This window comes from Papio anubis, chromosome 9 (genome assembly GCF_008728515.1).
Source record: "Papio anubis isolate 15944 chromosome 9, Panubis1.0, whole genome shotgun sequence".
In the NCBI taxonomy this organism is placed as follows: Eukaryota; Metazoa; Chordata; class Mammalia; order Primates; family Cercopithecidae; genus Papio; species Papio anubis.
In genome coordinates this window covers 38803601-38828952 of record NC_044984.1, presented here as the reverse complement: position 1 = coordinate 38828952, position 25352 = coordinate 38803601, and the positions used below count along the sequence as shown (strand labels likewise).

At 39.4% G+C, this 25352-nt stretch overlaps 1 protein-coding gene and 1 pseudogene across 5 annotated transcripts in view; one reads left to right on the top strand and one right to left on the bottom strand.

Moving 5' to 3' along the window:
• TMEM117 (transmembrane protein 117) overlaps nucleotides 1-25352 on the bottom strand; it is a 548292-nt gene that overhangs the window by 376078 nt on the left and 146862 nt on the right. The gene's annotated exons all lie outside the window — the stretch shown is intronic.
• On the top strand, nucleotides 3663-5173 carry LOC101010156 (annotated as a pseudogene).

Below are 25352 nucleotides of genomic sequence, written 5' to 3'. Positions count from 1 at the left end.
GGGGCGGAAGGATCACTTAAGGCTGGAAGGTTAAGGCAGCGCAAGCCCTGTTCACGCCACTACTGGACATGAGCCTGGGTGACAAAGTGAGACCCTGTCAACAAGCAAGCAGAAGAGAGAAAAAGAAAAAAAATTGACGATCGAGAGACACAAAGACTTCCCCTCCCCCCACCCCTGCTAAGTGCACCACTGAGGCCTATTTCTGCACTTCTTCTATCCAGTACATCACGTCCTCCTTTCAACAAAAGAAATTACAAAGGGAAAACAATTATATAAACAAAAAACCCAGTTTGAAAAAACTGAACTGGTATCAGAACCAGGAGTCCCATATATGCCAGGAAAGTTGGAATTGTTAGACCAGAGATGTTTAGAAACTATCATTAATGCTAAGGGCTTTTATCAAAAAAAAAACAAAAAAGCATGAAGCAAGAAAGAAGAAAAAAGAAAAGTGTGACAATCAGAGAACTACAAAGACTTCCCCTCACCCTACTAATGCCACTGAAGAAGGCCCTATTTACTGCGCTTCTTTCTATCCAGTACATCACGTCCTCCTTTCAACAAAAGAAATTACAGGGAAAACAATTGAAACAAAACCCCAGTTTGAAAAAACTGAACTGGTATCAGAACCAGAGTCCCATATGCCAGGAAAGTTGGAATTGTTAGACCAGGAATGTTTAGAAACTATCATTAATATGCTAAGGGCTTTTATCAAAAAAAAAAAAAACAAAAAAAAACAAAAAAAAAAAACAAAAAAACGCAAGCAAGAAAGAGAAAAAAGAAAAGAAGTGTGACAATCAGAGAACTACAAAAGACTTCCCCTCCCCCCACACCCTACTAATGCACCACTGAAGGCCTATTTACTGCACTTCTTTCTATCCAGTACATCACGTCCTCCTTTCAACAAGAAATTACAAGGAAAACAATTATAGAGCAAAAACCCCAGTTTGAAAAAAACTGAACTGGTATCAGAACCAGAGTCCCATATGCCAGGAAAGTTGGAATTGTTAGACCAGGAATGTTTAGAAACTATCATTAATATGCTAAGGGCTTTTATCAAAAAAAAAAAAAAAAAAAAAAAAACAAAAAAAAAAACTTGCAAGAACAGATGGATAACATAAGCAGAAAGATGAAATTCTAAGAAAGGATTTTTTTAAATGTTACAGATCAAAACAAGTGGATCAGAAATGAAGAATGCCTTTGATGGGCTCATTCATAGATTGGACATGACTGAGGAAAAAATATTAAAACTTTTTTTTTGAGAATATGTCAATAGAAATCTCCAAAACTAAAAAGCAAAGAGAAAAAACAGAAAATAAAAAGGAATATATAAGAACCATGGGTTAACCAGGAAAGGTATAACTATGTGTAATGGGAATATCAGAAAAAGAAGTAACAGAAAAAAAAAAAAAAAAAAAAAACAATATTTGAAGCAACAATGACTGAGAATTTTTCCAAATTAATGTTAGACAACAAACCACAGCTCCACAATGCTCACAGAACACCAGGCAGAACAAGTACCAAAAAAAGCACATAACATCTGGACATATTGTATTCAAACTGCAGAAAATCAAAGGAAAAAAAATCTTAAAAGAAAACCAGAGGGAAAAACCACCTTACATATAAAGGAAAAAAGATAAGAAATACATCCAACTTCACCTCAGAAATCACGCAATAAAAAGGGACTGGGGTGAAATACAGTGGTCCCCCTTATCCATGGTTTTGCTTTCCACAATTTCAGTTACCCTCTGTCAACAGTGGTCTGAAAATATCAAATGAAAAATTCTATATATAAATAATTCATAACTTTTAAACCATGCACCATTCTAAGTAGTGTGAAGAAATCTCACACCATCCCATTCCATCCCTCCTGGGAAGTGAATCATCTCTTTGTCCAGTGTATATATGTTTATATGCTATAAATGTATATAGTCACTTAATAGCCTTCTCACTTATCAGAGAACAGACAACAAAACAAAGTTTGATATAACACCATAAGATATTTTGAGAGAGAAACTACATTTATATAACTTTTATTACAGTATATTATCATAATTATTCTATTTCATTAATATTGTTAATATCTCACTATGCCTAACTTATAAAATAAACTTGGTCATACATATGTATGTATATATAGTAAAGAATACAGTTATATTAGTCTATTTTCACATTGCTGATAAAGGCATACTCAAGACTGGGATGAAAAAGAGGTTTAATTAAATTACAGTTCCACATGGCTGGGGAGGCCTCACGATCATGATGGAAGGCAAGGAGAAGCAAGTCACGTCTTACATGGATGGGAGCAGGCAAAGACAAAGAGCTTGTGCAGGAGACCTCCTTTTTATCAAACCATCAGATCTCATGAGACTTATTCACTATCACAAGAGCAGCAACAGAAAGACCTCCACGTATGATTCAATTATCTCCACTTGGGTTGTTCCCACTACACATGAGAATTGTGGGAGTTACAATTCAAGATGAGATTTGGGTGGGACACAGCCAAACCATAACAATAGTATATACAGGGCTTATACTATCCTCAGTTTCAAGCATCCACTAGAAGTCTCAGAATGTATCCCCTACAGATATGAGGGACTACCGTAATAAAGAGTTGAGAGAAAGGAACTCATTTTTTTCTAGAAAAAAAACCTAGAATTCTGTACCCTCTGAAATTATTCTTCAAAACTGAAAGAAAAATAAAGACTTTCTTAGACAAGAAAAAAAATGAGAAAATTTGTTACTAGTAGATGTATCTTGCAGGAAATGTTAGAACAAAGTTATTCAGAGACAAGGGAAATGATATAGGTCAAAACTTCCAATCTTCATGAAGGAGAGCATTGTGAAGGAATAAATGAAGTTAAAATGAAGACTTTTGTTTCTATTATTCTTAATTGCTCTGACAATTTGTTCAAAATAATAAGAGCAAAAATGTATCTGATTATGTATTCTCATGTGTATATGCTTAGGTATAGTTTTATATAAGTAAAACGAATGATAGCAATTATACAAGGGATGAGAGGGAGGAATTAGGAGTATCTTATTATAAGGTACATGCACTATCCATCAAGTGGTACAGGGTTATTGGAAAGGGGACTTAGATTACTTATAAATGTACATTGTAAACTCTAGGACAAACACCCAAAAAGTAAGAAAACAAGTATGGTGATATTCTAAGGAGAGAATATAAAATCATATAAAATATTCAATTTAAACCACAAAAGGCAGCAAAAGTTTGGAACACAAAAATGGAAGCAAAAAACAAGGGCAATAAAGACAAAATAGATGTCGACCGTGGGTAAGGTCTCCAGGAGGTGGAGGGCTAGAATGGGAAAACTGATCTTCCAGAGCCCCTTCCAAGGCTCCCAGAATCTTGGCGCTTCACTTGCCAGGCATAGTGTGCTTTCCTGACACTGCTTCCCCATGTGGTGCAGGAACAGAGAGCTTCAATACCCAGAGCAGCAGGGAGACATGGCAACAGAGGGTAGTCAAGCAGAGGAAGAGGAAAGTGGCCTCCAGGGAAGCCAGAGCTGGCTGAAGTGCTCCTAGGAACATCTATTCATTGATATTGTACCAAACCTGACGCACTCTCATTTGTCAGAGGTGGCCCCAGGTGGGTGTCAGTGTCATACATAGGGGTAAAACTGTTCCTAGAGCAAACGATGATGAGAGAGCTGAAGGCAAATGCATACTTGAACCCCCAGATGGGGACTATGTGGGAGACTAATGGGTCTGTGAAAGAGAACTCCAGTCCCAGTAAGAAATACATCACATAAATAGGGTATCTCGGCCTGAGGGCGCTCACAGGCACTTCCAGACCTTCTGATACGATGAAGCAACTGGACCACTGGAGGCTGTCAGCCTACTTCAGAAATTATGCCATCAGTGATTGAGGCCAGAGATCCACTCTAAAGATTTAATCTTGGAAATACTGATGTTAGAGCAGTCCCTGACCATTTTGCACAAGGATACCCAGAACTGGATGCAGAAGCATCATCCATAGAATGTCAAAACAGGCTCTGGTCCTGGTGAAATGCTTGCAGAGAGAACCTGGTCAAACAAAGAATAAGGTCACAGCCCACGAGCTGGGAAAGAAGGCAGTGCTCCTGGGAGGAACAGCAGTGGCCCCAGGCTTCAAGTGTAAACCAGTGGAGCCCCAACCAAAAGGTGTGTCCCAGAAAGAATGTTGGAATATATACCGGGTACTCCAAGAACAGCTGGGCTGGAATACGCACAAAGAAACACAGCCTGTATATGAAAGAGTTGTGTATGCGCAACAGGTTTTAGCCTGTTCTGAGCAGAAAAGGACTAAAGACTGGAAGGTGGCACCTGAGCTCATCCTACCTGAGTCCCAGAGTTTCTGACATTTGAAGAAGTGGCTGTGTATTTTTCTGAGGAAGAATGGCAATTATTGCATCCTCCTGAGAAGACTCTACAATGTTGTAATGCAGAGTATCTATGAAACTGTCATCTCCTAGGATTAAAGCTAAAATATGACACTGGAAATGATAATCCTGTATCTTTCTGCACCAGAAATACAAATGTTAGGATGCAAAGTATCAAAAAAGACCAGAATGAAATTGCCCAGAAAACAACAGACAGGGAAAATCATGGTGATACACACAAGGTACAGAAACAGTATGGAGCTTTTCCAAGGAAGTAAAGAAACTTGCCACTTGTAAACAAGAGCTTCCAAAACTTATGTATCTTCATGGGAAACATCACACAGGAGAGAAATCTTTTAAATCTCAGGAATGTGGGAAAAGCTTCAGTTAGCTCTGATCTTATTAAGTACCAGAGAATTCACACTCAACAAAAAACCTGTAAATGTCAACAATGTGACACGAGGTTTAGATGGAGTTCAGATCTTAGTAAGTGTTACATGACACATCAAGGAGTAAAACCATATAGATGCTCATGGTGTGGGAAAAGCTTTAGTCATGATACAAATCTATACACCCAAGTAATTCACATGGGAGAGAAGTTCTTTAAATGTCATGAATGTGGAAAAAGATTTATTCAGAACTTCCACCTTATCAAACACCAGAGAACCCACACAGATGAACTGCCTTATACTTGTATCATACGCAGAAGAAACTTTAGTAGGTGGTTGAGCCTTCTTAGACATGGGAAAAGCCACAGAAGAAGGACGGCATGTCCAGTGTCTCTAAACTGAGGATTTACCACATAGAGCTTCACCTTAGAAGTGATGAAAGAATACAAAATTATGAGGCATTCGATGATAGCAATCTGTCACCAATAGAACATTTGGGAGGGGTAGATCTTACGCTTCACAAAAAGGAATCTAAGTTGTCTTATTCAGCATTACATTTTCAGTGCCTAGCACAAGTCTTAAACTAATGAGTATTTTATAAACAAAAAAATGAAAGTATACCTATGAGATATCTTTACCTATCTATCTATATGTATGTATCTGGTTATTCAAAGCTTCCCCACCCCCAGTCATCTAAATTCTTCCAGTATCAGGTGTTTGACAGATAACAGTCAAGACTTATTCTTCATTCTTTGTGAGGACAGATGGAAAGTAAGAGTACTCGGACCCTCTCAAGGGAGCTCACAGAGAATTACTAAGTTAGAGACAGTATTTATAGCTATCATTCAATCTGGAAAGCACTCTTGGTCCTCATCCAGGTATCTGTTTCTTTGTAGGAAGCACAGATAAGTGGTGAATGATCTTTTTCTAACTTTCATTATGTGGACTGGATGGAGGTTTTCAAACTGGTGCCATACTGCTGCAGGGCCTAAGGGGAGGCCTGTATTTATGGCTGATCAGCTACAATTCTATTAGTCCATTTTTATGCTGGTGATAAAGACATATCCAAGACTGGGCAATTTATATGGGAAAAAGGGTTTAGTGAACTTACAGTGCCACGTGGCTGGGGAGGCCTCACAATCATGGCAGAAGGCAAGGTGGAGCAAGTCATGACTTACATGGATGGCAGCAGGCAAAAAGAGAGAGCTTATGCAGGGGAACTCCTCTTTACAAAACCATCAGATCTCATGAGACTTATTCACTATCACGAGAACAGCACCAGAAATACTAGCCCCCATGATTCAATTACCTCCCACTGGGTCCCTCCCACTACACATGGGAATTGTGGAAGATACAATTCAAGATGAGATTTGGGTGGGGACACAGCCAAACCATATCAATACTATTTAGAGGGCTTAGTATTATCCTAAGTTTCAGGCATCCACTAGAAGTCTTAGAATGTATCCCCTACGGATAGGAGGGACTATTGTAATAAACGGTTGAGAGAAAGAAACTCACTTTTTTTCTTGAAAAAAGCTAGAATTCTGTGTCTTGTAATTTTTCAAAAGTGAAAGAGAAATAAATACTTTCTTAGACAAGAAAAAAAAAGAGGAAATTTTTTGCCAGTAGACCTATCTTGCAAGAAATGTTAGAAAAAAGTTTTTCAGAGACAAAGGAAATGATATAGGTCAGAAACTCTGGTCTGAAAACTTCTTTTTCTTATTCTTAATCTGACAATCTGTTCAAAATAAGAGCAAAAACATATTTGATTATGTATGCTCATGTGTACATGCTTAGGTATAGTTTTGTATAAGTAAAACAAATTATAGCAATTATACAAGGGATGAGAGGGAGGAATTAGGAATATCTTGTTATTATAAGGTACATGCACTACCCATCAAGTGGTATAGTGTTATTTGAAAGGGGACTTGTATTACTTGTAAATGTATACTGCAAACTCGAGGACAAACATCTAAAAAGTAAGAAAACAAGTGTGTTTCTAAACTGAGGAAAGTTACCATGTAACGCTTGACCTCAGAAGTGATGAAAGAATACAAAATTATGAGGCTTCTAATAATAGAAATCTGTCATCAATAGAACATTTGGGAGGGGTACATCTTACACTTCACGAAAAGGAATCTAAGCTGTCTTATTCAGCATTACATCTTCAGTGCCTAGCACAAGACTTACATATAATGAGTATTTTAAAAACAAAAAAATGAAAGTATACCTATGAGATATCTTTACCTATCTATCTACATGTATCTGGTTATTCAAAGCTTCCCCACCCCCAGCCATCTCAATTCTTCCGGTATCATGTGCTCGACAGATATATAATGGTCAATACTTAGTTTCATTATTGATTCTTTGTGAGGAGAGATGGAAAATAAGAGTACTTGGGCCCCTCTCAAGGGAGCTCATAGAGAATTACTAAGTTAGAGAGAGTATTAATAGCTATCATTTAATCTGCATGAAAAACCAAGCCCAGGCCTCAGGGAACTTGACTCTGTAACTGCAAGAGAGGATTCAATGTTTGCCCTGGGAGAAGTGCTCCATTCTATTTGCTTCTCTCATAAGTACCCACTACCACAATGTCTTCTGTCAAGGAATTGCAAGTAGCAAGGGAATGTCTGAATGCAAGGACAAACCTAGGTACCTTGCAAGCACTTCATATCTCTCTGCTTGCTGACTCTGTCTACATAGACATATAAAATGACATGAAGAGGGAGGCAGTCTTGGTCCTCATCCAGGTATCTGTTTCTTTGCAGAAAGCACAGATAAGTGGTGAATGTTCTTTTTCTGATTTTCATTATGTAGACTGGATGGAGGCTTTCAAACTAGTGCCATACTGCTGCAGGGCCTAAAGGGGGGGTCCATCTTTATAGCTGATCGGCTACAACCCTATGTATTAGGCCATTTTCATGCTGCTAATAAAGACATACTCGAGACTGGATAATTTATACAGGAAAAAAAGGTTTAATGGACTTACAGTTACACGTAATTGGGGATGCCTCATAATCATTGCAGAAGGTAAGGAGAAGAAAGCCAAGTATTACACGGATGGCAGCAGGCAAAAAGAGAAAGCTTGTACAGGGTAAACTCCCCCTTATAGAATCATCAAATCTTGTGAGATTTATTCACTATCACAAGAATAGCATGGTAAAGACCCGCCCCCATGATTCGATTATCTTCCACCGGGTCTCTCCTGTAACATGTGGGCATTGTGGGAGTTACAATTCGAAACGAGATTTGGGTGGGGACACGGCCAAACTATATCACCTATATCACCTTCTACGTCTGAATACTCTTCAAGAAGGCCTGGAGATTTTGCAAAACTTATTTACTGAGAACGGCAAGGACAGCACTGTGACCTCTTAGCCTTGGTGCACAGCTAATACCAGGAGGGAACATCCTGAAGTGTCAGAGCAAAATAAGGCATGTGGCTTAGAGTGATGACCCCAGTCAAAGCAAGGCTGGATGGAGATTGTTTTCTAATATTATTGGTTTTCTTCTTGTCCCTATTGGTCAAAGTGACTATCTCTTATGAAAAGATAATATGATGTCAAAGGAAGTTGGAAGATATGGATTTACGTCAGATCCTGGTTTATAATGTTGGCCAAGGCTTCTATATATTTAGTATTTCATAAAATTGTACTTTTAAACGAAAATGACGTTTCATGTTAACTTTAGACATTAAACAAAACTTTGTTACCAAAGCACCCAGAAATGGCCAATGTTCACTTATTTGAAACAGAGGTCTTCAGGTATTTTTTCTACCAAGAATCCGTTCTAATCTTGTTTTCAAATTTGTAAAATAAGCATAATAATTCCTACTTCCTAGGGCTACTGTGAGGATTAAATGCACACATGTGAGCATGCCTGACAATGACTGGCCACAGTAGACGTTTCCTAAACATTTGGAACTTTCTTCATTCTTCCTTCAGTTAGTTATTAGAAAATAAACTTTGTCTACTTGTCCAGCTTTTAAGCATCCTTCATTAATGAGTTTTCCCACATTTCTAGCTGGTATTTAGGCCCACTCATAATGGTCGGAATGGTAGCCTTCAGCATATTTCTTTCTAGAGGTGCTCCTCTCTAATCAGCCTGAAACAATACACTGATGTCGCAGCTTAGCTAGGTATACTGCTCATGGTATATTGCATAAAACCAAAATATACTAGAAACCCCCAACTTGAGATTCCTGTAATGGAGGGGAGGTAATGGCTAGGGGTGGAATTTTTGTAGACAATATTTATGCTATTAGGTGCATCCTCAAGCCAATAAAATGGAAATGAAAAAGGAAAGAGGTGATTGTATAAAGTGGTCACTAAAAAGAATGAAAGTGCTAAGCCAAGAGGAGGAAGCTATCTGGGAGGAAAGGATCTCATTATATTCCCAAAGGCTGGAGACTATGACTGCCCCACCATCCTCCCTACAATGACCTGAGATTATGCCCTTGACACTAAAAGGGGAAATTCCACTTCCTGCAGAGGGCTCCATTCTCTTTGTGTGAATCCATGTTTGCTGGCATCCTGGGTAGCTGCTAGCATACTACCATTCCAAAGAATTTATTCATGTAGCTTTTAGAAAGAAGGGAAGTTAACTCAAAAATTCAAGGATGTACTGGATCAATGGACCCAGCAGTTATTGCTCCTCATGAGAATCAGCAAAGTCCCCAAAAACAAGTCAGCAAAAGAGCACTCCATTTTCCCAAAGCTGCTTACCCCTGTTATACTCTCTGTTAGCTTCAAAGCTTATCATGCAGGTCCATCTACACTGACATCATTAGCAGCAGGGTTCGAGAGCAGGAAACATGGTTCTATTTGAGAGATCAATTATTTATGGCAGGTGGCAAGAAATGATAACCTTTAGATGTGTCTGAGCAGAAACAGAGAATTGAGATTTGTTATTCCAAGTTCAGATACTCCACCATCATTTGAATACAAGGGCTCTGGGAAAAAGCATATTCTGATCCCCAAGGTTGTAGAAGAAGATCAGTTGCCAGGGCTTCTGACTGACTCATTAGTGCCTAGTCTGCCCTTTCAGCCCTCTGACACAGTCTCCCAGGGCCACATTCCCTGTACATCCTGACTACTCGTGTCATTTCCTTGCCATCTTAGAAAGAGAAAAAGCATACGTCCATGGAGACATGGGCAGTAAGGAAAGAAATGGCAAAATGAGATAAAGGAGAAAGGTGGCATTGTACTATATATCTGCCCACCACCTCCTCAGCACACGGCTAAGAGACATAAACTCCATTGCCTTTCTGAGGACACAAGAGAAAGACAGCATACAAAAGCTCAGGAACTAGAGAAATTGGCAGATTTTCATGCATGGGACAGACTGAAGAGGCGGAATGCTCCAACTCCAGATCCCACAGGCAGAAATGGAACTGAAGACCTGAACCAAGTGTGAGGGGATGTGGGTGCATATTTCAGTCTCCCAGAGAAGACGGGCTGAGCGAAGAAAGCCAAGAAAGGGTCTGTGAGAGCAGAGGACAGCAGGCTTTTTCACTTGTGTGCATTTGTGAGGACTGAGATTGGAAGTCAGGAATTCAGGGAGCAGAATGCCACTGTTTGAGGTGGCTGAGGCACAAGAGCATGTGAGTGGGTCAAGCCTACCCTGTGCTAGACTCAGGTCTCCACCTTTTCTCTCCCAGCAGACAATGACATGGCTACTCCCCATGGGCCTTTTAAAGTTTCTTCTAGCATCTCAAGAAACCTCTTCCTCTTTCATTGCCTTGTTCCCTCTGCCACAAGCCAATCCTGCTCCTGCTATTTCCATTTTCCCAGGGCAGGAGAGGAGGAGGGGCCCAGAGGCAGGGCCTAGTGAGTGTTACTGTGTTCCACTGTTCCCAGAAGAATGGGCACGATAACTGAGAATGGCAGGCAGCGTTGGGGAGAAAAGAATAAACAAAAAGGAATGATGGCCTAGTCTTTCGTCAAGTAAGTTAAAGGCCCTCCTTGCTACCTCCTCTTTATTCCTTGAAAAACAGTAAATGGCAGGTAGGTGGGCATGGCGATGACCATGTTGGGGAGGAAGCTGTTTCTCATTTAAAGGAGGGAGCCACCTACAAAGTCCTGTCCCTGGCTCAACAGCGAAGCCCTCCCATTCTCATTCTTGTCTTCTTTGCCTTCCTTTTCTCCGTCCATGCTACCCGCTCCTTCCTACCACGGTGGGTTCAGACAAGGGACACTGGGGTAGAAGGAAGAAGGGACAGGGAGCCAGGGAAACTCTCAAGGATCAACAATTATGAGATATGAGGGGAGAGGTCAGGAGCCATGTTTGAGAGCAGTAGGAGGACAATGTCACCCTTAGATCTGGAGAATCCAGGGAAAAGACAGAGGGAAGGAGGCCAGGTCAGCTTTGGGAAGCAGTTCTGCTCCAGGGCTGGGAGTTAGGGATGAAGTAGGAAGAGCCAGGCAATGCCTAGAAAGATTTCACTTGTCCCTCCTCAAGCTCTGGGTATCTCAGGGTGAGACCCGGGATGACAAAAAGGAACTAACCCCAACCCGAGAGTTGCAGCAGACACTTCAGAGGGACTCTGAGTTTGATAGCAGAAGATCTCATCCCTAAATTCCATAAAAGGGGTTATTCTAGTTTTATTTCTTCACCTTATGCCCATTCTGCTGTAAGTGACAAGAGGGTAAAGACCTTATTTTGGTGGCATTCTCTATGTTGAAGGCTGGTGCAGGTGTTCTCTTGGCTGTCTCCTATAAGGCCAGGAATCCCTTCTTAGGATGGTCTGGGCTTTTTGTTGTTGTTCTCTTAGAGGGTTCCAACCCTATTCTCTCAGGATATCCCCTCATCAGAGGTTTCACTCCTGAATTCTTTAAGAAAGAGCTGGCCTGTTAACAGGGGGTGCCATGTCCTCCAGAAGCACTTCCTGTCCCTGTATACAGTCTGATTGGGAAATCACCCCTCCTCTACCCACTCTGAAGCAGGAGAGTCAAAGGAAAGGATGGACACGGGAAATTTCCCTGGAAAGGCAGAATCCTCAAAACATCCCACCTTGACATTTCTGTGCCACATATTCAGTAATTTTTCTCAAATACAATGGTCACAATGTCACTCTTCCACTCGTAAAGCTGCAACAGCTCCCAGTTCCCACATCCTTGAAGCCCCCCTCCCTCCTTCAGCCTCAAGGCCCTACTTCGCCATGCCCCAGATGATAGTCACTCTCTCTCCTCTGTTCCAGCTCACGTATACCTGATGCTGAACCAGGCTGTGAATCTGTCTTCGATTATGCTTTGTTTTTAGCCCCTAATATCGCCTCCCGACCTGTCCAAATCCTTTCTTCAACATCACATCCTGCTTCCTCCTTGTAGCCCCCACAAACTCATTTCACAGCGTCCTCTTAGAACAGCTTCTGAAATCCAGAATTTGATTAAACACCTATCAGTGAGTCCTTGTTCCAGAGTTTCTACTTCGACTGGTCTGGAGTAGGGCCAAAAAACTGGCATCTCTAACAAGTTATCACATATGCTGATGTTCCAGCAACCCCACTTTGAGAACTACTGTCTTAGAGTACCTCTCCTGCACTTTCTCCAGAGGGGAGGGGTTGCCTTAGAAGCCCAGTAATTCTACTAAAGGCTGGCCCAGAGCTAGGTATCTATATACACTCTCTGAGTAGATGGGCCTGGCCATTTTAGGATTAAATGTGAACTTAATCTGTACTTTATTTTCATCCAATTGGCAAATCTGCACCAATAATTAAGAGTGGGTACAAAATCTCCATATGTTCCCTCAATGTAGAAAGCTTCCAATGCCTGTCTTCCTAATCTTCCTGATGTCTCCAGGACTGCCAGAAGTCTCCTCCAAGACCTCTGGGTCTCCATGAGCAGGAACTCATGAACTAGCATTTCTTCCATCTGCTTTTCCAGGCCCTTGCACATCAGTCACCACAACTTCAAAGCTGGATACACAGCTAGGACCTCTGGGATCTGGTGGCCTCTAAAGGTGGAACTGACCTCAACACCTCTGTAAATCATCTCTGTAAATTACAGGAATCATCTCTGTAAATTGGTTTTTCTCTTTTCTAGTGCTGTGTTTCCTCCACTTTCCTACCTGTTGACCCTCTGCAACTCAGCCCATCCTCCACGCTGTCCCCTCTGAAAACCCACCCAGGCAGAGGTCACAGAGAGGCCTGAAATGATGTAGCAGGGAAGTGCAGGGACCTACTTCTCTCCAGGGAGATTCAACTTCCTCTGAGCACTCTTAGCCCTTGCTTCATTCTGGAGGTGGGCAGGGGCTGGATCCATCCAGTGTCCCAGCTGACAGTGTGATGAAGAAGACTCACCCAGCAGCTCAGGCCTGTCCAAAGTCCTCTGAGAAAGTTGGGACTCCCTCTAGTGGTTTCAGAGTCCTCACCTCTGGGGCCTGCAGCTCCCCAGCCCCTGCAAGTCAGCAGCTGCACTGTGTTTAAGACCCAGAGAGGCCTCTGGAGATGCAGTCTTAGCAGCAACTCCTGAGAAGTCCTTAGTCAGTTGTCTTCAAACAAGGGTTACTTGCCTCTGGGACTATACAAAGACGGTCTGGGAATAGTGGGCATGAAGAGTTCTAAAGGAATCTATTTTCAAATCCTCAGTTCCATACATACTTCTTCCCCAGACTGATCCAATGGAAACTTTGAGGGAGGTTCTTTCCTGCCTTCCTTTCGCTAACCTCTTCCACCACTTTCTCCTTCCCTGAGCCCACCAGGGAACATTGCCCCAGAGTTCACTACCTCCCAGGAGCCAAAGGGGCTTTCAAAATATCCTAGCACAGGAAAGCAGGAAAGGCTGGGAAGGAAATCCTGCAAATAATTTCCTGTGTTTTCCTTTCAACAGAACTGAAGAAGGACTTCATCAATTAGTCAGCTGATCATTGGGCAAAATTGATGATAGTTCAGGATTTAATTTGTGTCATATAACTCTAAGGGAAATTTAAAATTTTGAATGATCTTATTATAAGAAAATTCCTTTCATTCCCATTAACATACCATCTCTGAAAATAAGAAATAGAGATATAATTGGTGGTGAGCCAAGCTTTATTCTCAAAATAACTAATATTAATTCATGGTATGAACTAATTTCAAAAATCCATCTATATCCAGCCAGGCACGGTGGCTCACATCTGTAATCCCAGCACTTTGGGAGGCTGAGGCGAGTGGACTGCTTGAGCTCAGGAGTTCGAGACAAGGTTAGGCAACATGGTGAAACCCCGTCTCTACAAAAAAAGAAAAACAAATAACAAAAATACTAGCTGGGCGTGGTGGCATGTGCCTGTAGTCCCAGTTACTTGGGAGGCTGAGGTGGCAGGAACACTTCAGCCCACGAGGCAGAGGTTGCAGTGAGCCAACGTTGTAACACTGCACTCCAGCCTGGGCAACACAGCCAGACTCTGTCTCAAATAAACAAAAACCACCTACATCATTAGAAGTGGGATTTTTAATAAATTCTAATTTTTCTTCATAATTATTTAAATGTGTAACATTTTTCTGGTTTGATCAAAAGCATTTAATAGCTCAGTCAGAAGAAACATAGCACTTAGCCTCCTGGTCACAAGAAAGTTTTTTCTATTTATATGCATTTTAAAGAAACCTTTATGGAAGCATGACACACAAACAGGAGTATTTAGTGTAAAGCTCAGTGAATTGTTACAAAGTGAATATCCTTGTAATTACCATCCAGATCAAGAAAAATAACATACAGCAGCATTCTAGCATTCTAGGAGTAGAATGACTAGAATATTGATATATGTTCACCTTCTTTATAAACCGCCAAAGTGTTTTTCAAAGTGTACCAATTTACATTCTGAATAGCAGCGTATGAGGGTTTTCTTATCCTTGTCAACATTTGAAATTGTCTTTTTCATTTTAGCCTTCCTAGTGAGTGAATTGTAGTACTGCATTGTGGTTATAATCTCTATTTCCTTGATGATCAATTAAGATGTGTTTTCATGTGTTTGAGTATTTGAATATTCTCTTGTGAAGTGCCTGCTAAGTCTCTTGACTATATTTCTATGTCTTTTTCTTACTGATTTGTTTGATTCTAAATTTGAGTTGTTAGATACATATACTGCAAATATCTTCTCTTACTTCCTGGCTTGCTGTTTCACTCACTTAATGATGTCCCTTGATGAAGGGAAGTTACAAGTTGTAATGTAGTCCGATTTATCAAATATTTCCTTTCATTATTAGTGCTGTTGGAGTTCTGGTGAAGAAATCATTGTCTATTCAAAATCATGAAAATAATTTCCTATGTTTTAATTTTCCAGTTGTATTATTTTACGTTACACATTTAGACTTATCTGGAATTGATTTCTTAAATCAAATGTGATATGTCCAAAATAAATAAACAGAAAACAGTAACAAATATGGTAGATATTAACCTAACTATATCCATAGTCACTTTAATGTCAATGGTCTAGAAACAACAATTAAAAGAAAGATTATCAGGCTGTATCCAAAACCAAGACTTAAATATATGTTGTCTACAAGAATCCACTTTAAATATAAAGACATATAGATTAAAAGTAAATGGATACAGAAAGATATACTATGCTAACACTAATTAAAAGAAAATTCTATTCTTGGCTGGAGCCCTGACAACATTTCCAGTCCTTGCCTTTCCCTCTGCCAATGTCTGGATGATCTTGTTTCTGTAATTCCCAAGCAGTAATTTAAGTCCTATGCTTGTAGGCAGAATCACTATCCTATCTGCAAAATAATTTAGGTATTGCACCAGTTGTGAGGGATTTTTGCTACAGATCTTACCTTCCCTAGTTGATTCCATAGCGCTTTAAACACCGATTTGGACTTCCAGCCTAGCAGCCGGACACTCTATTAGACTAGTAAGAACACTATCTGTTTATCTCCCTCTCTTGCCCTATGGAGTTGTGAGAACCAGCTCTGTCACAGAATCTGGCATAAGCAGTAATATTAGCATGAGTGCATGCATGAACTTTAAAAGGAGATTGAACTGGATTCAAATCTGGGCACTACCACTTACTAGGTATGTGATCTTGGGAAAGGTCAGAAAAGCTCTCTGAGGCTCAGTCTCCTCATATATAAAATGGAGAGAACCATAACAACAATGGCACGTCAATAATAAGAATGGTAGTAGGAGACGAAGATGAGGTAGGCCTACAGGGCTTTATAGTAAAACTTAGATGAGATAATACTGATTTGCCTAATTCATGCCAGGCCCATGCAAGCACTCAGTAAATATAATGCCAGTGACAATGGTAATGATGATAATGAAAATGAGAAATTATAGATTCTATATATGGTGTCCTACATAAAGTGTTCTTATATTTAGAACTTGAGGGGAATAGAATTGGAAGATGCAAAGGAAGAAGCAGAAAGAAACCAGTCATCTTTTGCGACGAAACTGATAACTAGTTCCAGTTAAATATGTAGTCTGAACTTGATGGACAGCGTATATATTGAAAGTAGAAGTGGAGATATTAAGTAGAAGATCAGAAACTCAAAGAAAAAAAGGAAGATCTTTTTACTGTTTCTTATTAAGTCCCCTATGCCTATATAAAAAAAAAAAGAAGAAGAAAAATGGAAACAAAATTAAAACAAGCAGGTACCTATGCATGATTTCACCTGTTCCTGCTGCTATTTCTGTTGGAGAGAACCACATGGAGAGAGAAGTTCCAGAAATACTCTGCTTCAAGACTATGAATCTTAATGGTTGCATATGCAGGCTTTGGAGTCAAATATAGCTGGGTTCTATGTCAGTTCTACCACTTTCCAGCTTACCTAATCTCTCAGGGCCTCAGATTTTTAATCTTTACCCTTCTAAAGCAAATGTATTAGAACATTTTGTAGAATGCCACAGAAATCCAACTCAAACTAGCGTCAACAAAAAGAATCTACTGGCTTAAGACTGAGCCGCCAGAACAACTGGAATCACAGGCACTGTCTGAATATTTTTTCTGACTCTTGTATCTGCTCTCTGTATTGTCAACTTAATTTCCTCTCACTAAGACCAACAAATATGCGCAGTGAAAGCTCCCACTGCTTCAGCTACCAGGGAGGCTCCAAGTTACAATTTTTTTTCTAAGGTAGCACTCCATTAAGCTCATTTCGAGTCAGGTGCCCATCTCTGATCCAACTAAAGATTGCCACTGGGATATGGTTATATAAGAGGATGGCTGCTCCTATAGTAACCATAGTAGACAACAGAAGAAAGGATCATGCGGGGAGAAAATCCCACAGATATTCACTAATTTTTTTTTTGTTTTTTGTTTTTTGTTTTTTTTGAGATGGATTCTCACTCTGTCACCCAGGCTGGAGTGCAGTGGCATGATCTCGGCTCACTGCAAGCTCTGCCTTCCGGGTTCACATCATTCTCCTGCCTCAGCCTCCCGAGTAGCTGAGACTACAGGTGCCCACCACCATGCTCAGCTAATTTTTTGTATTTTTAGTAGAGACAGGGTTTCACTGTGTTAGCCAGGATGGTCTCGATCTCCTGACCTCGTGATCCGCCCACCTTGGCCTCCCAAAGTGCTGGGATTACAGGTGTGAGCCAATACCCCCAGCCAATGATGTTTCTTTAAAATTTTAATGATATGTTTCAGTGAAAATTGATTCATTAACTTTTAAGTAAAAATGAAATAAAACTGTATCTAGGAAACAATCTCAACTTTAGAAAGCGTAACATATACTAAAATCACTGTCAGAAAAAGGACTAAAACATTAATAGTGTTTATCCTAGATAACAGAACTATGAATAACTTTCATTTTTTCTAAATGTTTTACTTGTTCTATAGTTTTTTCTTCAATAAGCTTGTGTTACTTTTACAATCAGCATGAAACAGTAAAAGATTTTGGTTGTCATTATTGTTTTTTTAATATTACTTATATTTGTTTCAGGTTAAATTCTGCAATACATTAAGACAGGCTCACACATAACCCTAGTTAAAATCCAAGGGAATGAGACAAAGTTCTACAAGCTTTCTTTGACTTCTACAGTAATTGTGAAAGTTGTCCAGAGAATATATGAGTTTATTTGAAGACAGAACTCCAGAACAAGTTTTCAGAGATGATTCATTAAAATCACATTGGTTGTTAATTTTATAATTTGGCAATTTATCACATTACTGTTATTGTTTCGGTAATGTGCAGATGATTACTCTGTTTTCTTATAGCCTGTGATGTCTGATCATTCAGTATTCCACAGATCATATAAGGTCCAGATCAGTAGCTAGCATTATCTAACCGGAGGGAGGTGAGGGATGAAAGACTACATATTGGGTACAATGTATACTGCTCAGGTGATGAGTACACTAAAATATCAGAAATCACCACTAAGAACTTTTCCATGCAACCAAACACCACCTGTTCCCCAAAACCTATTGAAATAAAAATTTTAAAAAACAAGAAGACAAGTAATTACTGTGCTGGCTTCTTTACAGTGCTTCAAAGAGTATGGAGAGAGTGTTCCAATCTATCTGGTAACAACAATGTTAATCCCTGTGTGAACACTAAGGCATCTAAAATCAATCACCTTTAGGAGATACCAGGTTTTACAAAAGGTGTCTAGTCAGAGGGGAAAAAACCACAGGCCTCAGAGTCAAAGTTTAAAATTCAGAAATTCAGTTTTGCAGGCTCTGTGGCCTTCAGCAAATTCCTTAATTTCCTTTTTTTTTTTTTTTTTTGAGACAGAGCTTCACTGGAGTGCAGTGGTGCAATCTTGGCTCACTGCAACCTCCGCCTCCCAGGTCCAAGCAATTCCCCTCCCTCAGCTTCCCGAGTAACTGGGACTACAGGCACATGCCACCACACCCAACTAATTGTTTGTATTTTCGTAGAGATGGGGTTTCACCATATTCGCCAGGATGGTCTCAATCTCCTGACCTCATGATCCACCCGCCGCAGCCTTCCAAAGTGCTCGGATTACAGGCGTGAGCCACCACACCCGATCAAATTCCTTAATTTCTGAAGCTTCAAGTTTCTCACCTATAATAAAGATAATGCTTCTAACATATAAGATTACTGTTGGATTGGATGAGATAACACATGATATTCTCATATGACATGTAGTGCTTCTGGCACACAATAAGCACTCATCAAAAGTACACTTCTTCCTTCATCTCCCATCCCAATTCCTCTTCCCATTCCAACAAAGACCATTTTCCATCAAACATAGCATGTTAAATAACTAAATGTGAAACGTGATTTCTCCTGAGCATATATATTCATTATGAGAAAAGGATAATTATAAATCTTTCTTGATAATTGAAAAGGAATAGTAGCTATAAAATACACTACTAGATAAAAAAGGAAAAACCATATAAAATGTTTGGACCATGTAACTATTGCTAATATCCAAAATCCTGGATTTTACTACTGTTTTGTTGTTTATTTGCATGTTTGTTTCTTTTGCTTTCCAATCTCTGAACCTCCAAAATAACAAAGCTTAAAGATTGCACAAAAGTTATTCTATGGGAAAAAAAATTTTGGCCATCATCAAATGCTAGGCTTAAAATCACGTAGGAAACTCCTTTTTATTATAATGAGAAATAGGAATATAAGATAAAGACTTTTCTTGTTGAATCATGATATTCTACAGTCACCAAATATTTTAAAGGGTCTATTATCAATAAACATGCCTCCATTCCTCAGAGATGTAGCTCACTGCCTTAGTTCTGACTGGAGAAAGCACAAAAACAACAATGTTTCTTTACCTCTGTTAGAACATGGAAACTTTTAATACGATGGTCCCTTTCCTCAAAAACAGACAAGTGCAAGTATGAAATTTGGCATTGCTGACCTGAACCAGAAGACATTTATAGGCCTTCCATGGACTCAGGTTGGTCCCTTAGCAGGATTAAGAACATCAAAATATTCTACATTAACATCTCCATTCTCATGAAAATATTCTCACGAGCTTTGAAAGAAAATAAAAATCTTGGCCAGACACAGTTGCTCACGCCCATAATCCCAGCACTATGCGAGGCTGAGGTGGGTGAATCACTTGAGCCCAGGAGTTCAAGACCTGCCTGTATAACATGGCAAAACCTCATCTCTACGAAAAATACAAAAATTAGGTGAGTATGGCGGCACATGCCTGTAGTCCCACCTATTCAACAGGCTGAGTTGGGAGAATCATTTGAGCCCTGGAGGCGGACCAAGATTGCACCACTGCACTCCAGCCTGGGCAACAGAGTGAGACTCTGCCTCAAAAAAAAATTTAAAAAGGGGAAAAAAATCTCAATTATTGGTGGTTTTTAATTTAATATAAACAATTCTATATCTGCTGCCTGCCTGAGATAGATACATAGTGATTTTTTTTTCACTTCCCTCCCATTTTCTCCTGACATCTTCCATCCCTACACCCCTCCATCTTCTCCAGGGCTCTCCTCTCAATCCCAAACCCTAACACAAGAGTCTAGTGCACCAGGGATATATGTGTTCTCAATCATTAGGCTTAGGAAATGCTTACATCCATGTAATCTGTCCCTTGAAAGAGTTAAGGATCCCTTGAATTGAGCTGAGGCATATAGTACAAGTGATAATGATAAGTGTAACAAACACCCGTTGTTGAGCATCCATTATGTGCCAGGCACTATGCCAGGTGTTTCACATTTCGTAATATCAAATTCTCTCAACACGTCTGTAAAGTAGGTGTTACTAAAACATCCATTTTACAGATGTCCAATATTTTATAGCCAGGAAGTAGCTCAGTCGGGATTGCATTCTGGCATGAAGACTACAGTTTGTTTAACTGATGCCCTAGAGGTTTACTTGAATATCTTTATTCCAGAAAGACCAAGCAAAAGACTTTAGCTAAAGTATCACATTTATGTAACCTTTTCTCTGTCTACATAATCAAGGCAGTGTCTACTTTCCATAGTTTTTCTTGCACTGTTTGTCCGAACTACTGAACACTTGTTCCATACTGCTATGCATTATTCATTCAATATATATTTAGTGAGTATCTTCCTTGTGCCAAGATTTGAATTCTGGGGAAAGACCAGTGAACAAGACGTAGTCTTTGACCTCAAGACTCTTCGGTTTAAAGATGAAGAAGGACATAAAAGTTATTACACCTAAGGGATCAGGGAAGACTTCTTGGAGTTGGCATATAAACTGAACCTTGACGGATGAGTAGAACATGGCCTGAGGAAAGGAAGCAAAATGGGGTCCGATAATGCAACTCGTGCCACAGCTCAAGCAGGAAGTGAAGCTGGGGGCCTGGGCCAGACCTGGACACACGCATACCTGAGAGAGCATGGAGAGCTGGAACACTGTCTGTTTCAGAATTTGGAGATAAAGTCAGAGGACGTATGTGGTATAAGCAAGCCTGAAGAAGCAGTCAGGGGCTGGATCATGAAGGGTATTTTCAGTCAGATAAACTAACAATTCAAGTTGGGCATCGTGGCTTACGCCTATAATCCCAACACTTTCAGAGGCTGAGATGGAAAGATTGCTTGAACCCAGGTGTTCGAAACCAGCCTGGGCAACATGGTGAGACCCTGTGTCTACAAAAAGTTTAAAAAACAGAAAAGAAATTAGCCAGACAGGGTGGCATGCACCTGTAGTCCCAGCTACTTGGGAGGCTGAGGCAGGAGGATCACTTGAGCCTGGGAAATGGAGGCTGCAGTGAGTTAGAAACACACCACTGCACTCCAGCCTGGGCAATACAGTGAGACCTCATCTCTAAATTAAACAAATTAATTAAATTAAAATTAAAATAAACTAATTAAATTAAAATAAACTAATTCATACTGAAGTACATGGACAGCAATGAATTTTAAGATAGTGGTTCTTATGCTCAGACTTGCTTTTTTTTGTTTTTTTGGTTTTTTGTTTTTTTTTTTTTTTTGGAGACAGGGTCTCACCATTCACCCAGGCTGGAGTGTACTGGAGTGCAGTGGTGTGATCTCAGCTCACTGCAACCTCTGGCTCCCAGGCTCGAGTGATCCTCCCACCTCAGCCTCCTGAGAAGCTGAGACTACATGCATGTGTCACCACTCCCAGCTAAGTTTTGTATATTTTTTGGCAGAGATGGGTTTCACTATGTTGCCCAGGCTGGTCTCAAACTCCTGGGCTCAAGCAACCCATCCTCCATGACTTCCCAAACTTGCATTAAGTTCACTCTGGCTTCAGTGTGGCAAATGGGTCACAAAGGCTGAGACTGGAAATGGAGAGATCAGTTTGGAGGCTGCTGCAGTCATTCAAATAAGAATGGATGATGGTCTCATTTAAGATGACAGTATGGAAAACAGAATAAGATATAATAAGCAATCTCTCTCTCTCACTCTTGCTCTCTCTCTCTCTCTCATCTTGTCCACAGATAATAATTGTAACTAATATTTACTGAGCATATATTATGTAGCAGTCTCTTTCCTAAGTCCTTTATATTTGACTTCTTTAATCCTCAAAACAAGCCAATTCCTCATTATACAGGAATTTGACTTCTTTAATCCTCAAAACAAGCCAATTCCTCATTATATACCTTAGGATACAGCTTGAAATCAAGTTACGTGGCCGAGGTCCTTGAGGAGGTCAGAGACAATATCCTGTGTTTCTTTCATTTTAGACAGATAGACAGAGAGAGAGAGAGAGAGAGAGAGAGAGAGAGAGAGAGAGAGAGAGACCAATAAATATTTGTAGATTGGTTATTACAATCCAAAATTTCTTGGACTTCTTATCTCCCGAAGTGCTCAAACAGAGAAATGTGATGATTTGTCAAGGATGCTTTGAAACAAAATTCTACATTGTGTGGAAGTTTTACTCAGAAAATCCTAAGGCCCCTAATAATACTAACATTCCAATGACTTTATAATTGGAGGAATTTAAAGGATGCATGACTTGATCATGAATAGAGAAACCTCTGAGCTTGCAAGGTACTCCACCAGTAAGAAAATCATCACCAGTGTCACCCACACTTGCAAACACCATATTCTCTGGCTACTATTTCTGAGGTCCTCTTTCAGTGCTCCCCACATGACTGGGCAAAAGGAAATACCTAGCTTTGTGTGACAGGACACCAATCACACATATTTCCCTGAAAACCTAATCAAAGTATAATAGAGACACAGTGATGTTTTATTAAATTATTGAGTCCACTTTAATTTCCTAAAGCACCAGCATGTAGTAATATGCTAATTTCCACAGACAATGTAGCATTTTATAATGGAATTAGGGATATATTCCAAGAAAGGTTGAAAATCTCTCAAATCGGAGAACTGTGCCTTTATTGCTTTTCTAATATTAACATGCTCTGGGACTTTGGGCAGGTCTCTTATGCCTCTCTCAGCTTCATCTGTACCTCATTTGTAAAATAAGGAATAATACTTAACAGCTACCTCACAGAGACATATACTGAAAAAATAATGAGCTAATATAGACAGGCAAGATGCTCTGAGATCTTTGGATGAAAGATCCAGCACATTAAATCCTAATTAATGTTAAAGAATTAAAGAGGCACACAAATCCTATTAAATGTATATATTTCAGAGGAATGGACCATGATATCATAAGCTATATAAAAAATCTTTTATGGTGTGAGGTATGAAAATATTAAAATATAAGATCACTTTATAAATGCCCTCTCCTTTTAGATTAAAAGCCAGCAGCGCTCAATTCCATCTTTTTTCTAAAACTTCAAAGGATAGTGAAATGTCCCATGATAGTATCTTAAAAGGAAATCTGGAGTTACCTTAAAGTCATTTCTGGATAATAAAATAGTGTAAAGTCTAATTTTTGAAACTGCAAGAAAAAAGACCTCAGATTCATTTGACCCTCAATTCCTGTGCTCATCTACATTTCTCACGTGGGTTGAAAGCAGGCAGATGGTTAACAGCTGCCAGGAATGACTGAGTTCTAGACTGAAGGATGATGATCCACTGCTCTAATATCCTCCACTCCAAGAACTGCCTTTAAGAGTTTTTTAAATCAATTTTCTTATAATTAATATTTCCTAAGGCAGATCAGCTTCCACATTAGGAAATGCTGGCCTTGATTCATGTTCTAGTTTAAATCTTACTAAAGGGCCATCTTTCCCATTTTAGAAATATAGTCTAAAATGCCATCTGAGAGCTAGTAGATAATACAGTCATTGTCTTATTCAAAGGCATTGTATGTAAGGTATGCAGAAATAACACAGAAATAAAAATTTGTTTCAGAGTCAGAAAATGCCACTGATCCAGAAGATAAGAGATATTTTAAGATCTAAGCTCTTAAATGAAGATCAATTACTCCAGATTACTGTTTGAGGCTAAACTTTTAGGCAGAACTTAAAACAATAACAATAATTAATAATAATTATCTAGAGGAACAGAGGAAGAGATTTTATGGATCTAGGATTCCTAACAAGAGCTTTGACATTCTCATAAGGCTTAAACAGCTAAGTACAGCATCCCCTAACAGAGAAGGGAATTGTCCAGAAAAATAAATACATGCGAATTAAAAGAGGTCATCGATCTCTGATTCGAATCTTGCAATTGAAATTTCCAATATCCAAATGTTACGCTGCTTTCACAGTTACTAACCACTCTTTGAAAAATAAGAGAAACCAGCCACGGGTAGAACAAATTATAGAATGTAGAATAAGATTGCAGTTTAAAACAAAAATATAACAGCAGAGAAATTCTAGATCTTATATTTATGAAACCAAAACTAAATTTCAAATACAAATGAGTCATCAGGAAAGCATAACTGCAAAACTGCCTGTCAGCCTACTTCCCATTCCAGGGAGGTCTGAATCAAGCGCAGTGACTAGAAAGCAATGAATAATATAAACGTACGCCCAAGAGGAACAGATTCTGAAAACCTGTCCCAGAAATATAAAAGTTGGAAGGAATCAAGTTTTATCTATTTGTAAACCCACTTTTTAAATATTTCATCAGGACCAATAAAAAATTGAACATGACATGTGCTATCTTATTAGCACTTGGAGAAGAGTCAGTAAATGCCTCATACTGGTACCACCGCTCCCTTTTCCCTTGCCCACAGTAAACATAACTTATTGAAAAATAATAGTTTCCCACTGAGCATAGGGAGGGTTTTTGAATCCTTTTGAAAACATTGCCCCACTTAGTCACTACCTATCAACTGGAGTTGTGTTCTGAGGTGACAGCTATTTCCTATCTCCAACTTAGATACTCATATGGAAAAGTTGCTTATAATTAAAAAGTAGTGGTTTCTCATTTACATATTATGTTTAGCAAACACTTAAATATGTACTTGTAAACGTTTTGCAAAATACCAACTATCATTCAGAGCAGCCTCATATTTATTTTATGTCATTTTTTTTTTAATATTTGTATAAATGTATGGGGTAAACATTAATTTTGTTCCATGGATACACTGCAGCATGGTGAAATCAGAGGCTTTTAGGGTATCCATCACCCAAATAATATACATTGTACCCACAAACTCTGACACCCCAATCTATCACCATGCAATTCCCATTGCTAACTATTTAAATATTTGATGCTGTGCTTTGTAGAATTTGCCAATGTACTACAGTCCATATATTCTCTAGTCTACAAACTTTCATTCTAATTTGCTGCAATTTAATAACAGCTTTCCTGAAGGAGAAGAAATAAAGCACTACCATATGAATGTAATTTAATTGTA